At 46.9% G+C, this 2,875-nt stretch overlaps 1 protein-coding gene across 4 annotated transcripts in view; it reads left to right on the forward strand.

Moving 5' to 3' along the window:
* Positions 1-2,875, forward strand: part of LOC113213365 (uncharacterized) — a 117,360-nt gene that overhangs the window by 66,493 nt on the left and 47,992 nt on the right. The window lies entirely within an intron of this gene.

Consider the following 2,875-nt stretch of genomic DNA (forward strand, 5'->3'; position numbering starts at 1 on the left):
CATTAATAGAGACTGTCCAGAACTACCCCGACTTCAGGTTTAAATCCGGAAGGGGTTTCAGAGGCTTGTGCAGGTAAACTGGCGCAAAGAAAATTTCCTCTCCAGATGGAAAATATGTATCTTGGCGACTAGTTTCTAGAATCCGCTGGAATTTTTCATACCCCTACCGGTCTTAGAAATGTTGAGGAAAAACGGTCAAATTTGTCCGGAATATGACACTTTGACGGTATTAGAAATTCCCAGAGGTCTCCGTCCTTCGTTTTTGTGTACTAAAACAGATGTTAAAGGTGGAAGTTTTCATTCGTCTATGATGTTTCAAAGCTAAACTCGACACGTGAAATCTACAGAGTTCTTTGGGAAATCCCAAGGAACTTTGGCAATACTTTTCACGAGTGTTCCTCCGTGAAATCCCATGAGTTTTTCTCACAGTGTACCGGGGGCGGCGCGCCCCGGGGCGTAGACTGGGGTCTGGCAGCATAACGGAGCGTGGATAGCTGCGGTCTCCCGCCCCGGATCCACGCTACGCCACGCCACCAGACCCCAGTCCGCGCCCCGGGGCGCGCCGCCCCCCGTAGACTATTATTAACTGGATATAACATAGGGGACTGACTACAAATCAGTATCCCATGGGCAAAGCGGGCGAGATTTACCGTGGGACCTTGCAGAACAGGATAGACACTCATAGGAGCGCCGTGTGAATTTCGGACTGAGATTACAAGGGAGTTTACAGTATGGTCGCCCGCTTTACCGCCACGAAAAATTGCCACTACTGCTGAACTGCATTGCTGTGAACAACTTTCGTACCTTGTATTGCAAAGCATTTCTTAGGTAGTATATGAAGGTGCTGACAAAAAATCGGTTTGCATATTTGGAACCTTTTGGTTTGTAAACTATACGGTTCTTAGTTTTCCGGAAAAATAAAATAGGATTTCTTCCGATTTTTTTTCGAAAGAAAATAGAAAAATAGAAAAAAAGAAAGGTTATTTTGTGGAAACAAGCTTTGGATAAGGCATGGGTTTAAGGGTACGCGGGAGACAAATCGTCGCATAGAGTTAATTTCGTTCCAAGATTGCCGCCAAACTGTAAGCGACACTGACATGCGGTTTTTCTGGATGATAGTTCTTGTTAGAATCTACTTCCTCACGTCGAGAATTTTTGGACTTCGTTCGCCGCATTGGACAAATATTTGAGCTCAAAGTATGGAATTTTGTCAATTTCGTTCCAAGATTGCCGCCAAACCATGAGTGGTACAGGCATGCGGTTTTATCCAGCCGATAGTTCTCACTGAAATCTACTTCCTCACGTCGAGATATTTTGTACATCGTTTGTCATTAGACCAATATTTAAACTCAAAGTATGCCATTTTCTTCCCTTTTTAAACACACGGAAAAAAAAGTTAGCTGCCACAGCTAATACAGTCAGCCAATATGGCCTTGGCTAATATTCTCATGATATATGGGTAAATGTTACCAGCTGCAGTAGCTAGTTAGTCTAGTGTCCGTCATAGCATAAGCCAATTAGCTCCCAGAGCTAATGTTCTCATAAGTACCAGAAAAGTGAGATTAGCTTCTACAGCTAACAAAGGTTGATGATGAATGACAACATAGAATCAGTAATGTTTCCGTATTATTGTAAACAGTGCACAATTTCATCAAGAATCATCAGTGCACTGGCTAAACACTTGTCAAAAATTAGGGACATCGGCGAAGGCGAACAGTGCCACCAAGCGCGCCCACATACCTCATGGACGACGCTTCCTGAGTATAACCGAACGAGCGTGGCGTTTCATCAGCGAGAGCTATGACGTCACCAAATTCAACATCCCTTGTCTTACTAGGCGAGAGTTTTAGCTAGCGATGATAAAACAAACAGCGATCAGTGCGAACAGAAACAGCAGCACTAGCCATCCTGCGAATTAGCTGTGGAAGCGAATAAAGTCACTCGGAGAGGCGCATAGTTTTCTGCGTCTGCGAAAGCTTCACGAGCACCGATAGGTATTGGACAGTTTGCAACGTTAGTGACAGAATCGACAATGACGGTGAAGAAAAGTTCACTGCCAGGGAAAAAGAGCGTTTGCAGCAAAGGCGAATCGTGTGTTAGCTCTTACAAGATATTGTTCGTGACCTTTCCGAGCGACTGAACTTGCTTCGGTCCACGCAAAACATTAGCTGCTAGAGCCAATTTTATTGCCTAAGGCCATACGAGCTAATGAATTAGCCGAGAGAGCTAATTTTTGGCTGAGACAGCCAATTATTTTTTTTCCGTGGCAGACCTGGGTAGCCTCCCAATTGACTAATTTGAAAAATCAAAACGTCAGGAAGTAAAGAAAGTTCAAAGAATGCTCTCGAATCAACCGCGTGTTGATTGGAAATTTAGTTAAGGGGAAATCATAGAACGAAAACGGCCGAAAATGGCCATCAAACCGCTCTACCCCGCGTTTTGGCACGGGCGGGCAAGGCGGGCAACGTTGGCGAGGCGGCCGGCTGTAACAGATTTCAGATAGGTGCACCGAGCGAGCGGAGGTGCATTGTATGAGTGACATTGTCTTCCCCCCGCCGCGAGCATCCTTCTCTCTCGCACTCGGGCGGGCGGCTAGCCGACGGGGCGGGGAGAGGAGGTCGAGCACGCTGGACGGTCTGTGAAACAATGGCGACGCGCTGGACAGCGCTTGACAGTTAAGGCGATACTCCTGCAGTCGGAATCCTAGTGCAACTCCGATTTGTCTCCCGCGCCCGAAGGAGTTGCCAGCTCCACTTCGCAACTCCGTTCGGCAGGGGCCGGGCCTGCTTGGCCTGCCGGCGGCGATGGTCGGGCCTTCGGCCCGACCATTTCAGTCTCGTGATTTACTGAAGTGCATCATTAAATAAATAATGTG

This window comes from Frankliniella occidentalis, unplaced genomic scaffold (assembly GCF_000697945.3).
Source record: "Frankliniella occidentalis isolate FOCC.00 unplaced genomic scaffold, Focc_3.1 Scaffold27, whole genome shotgun sequence".
NCBI classification, from domain to species: domain Eukaryota; kingdom Metazoa; phylum Arthropoda; class Insecta; order Thysanoptera; family Thripidae; genus Frankliniella; species Frankliniella occidentalis.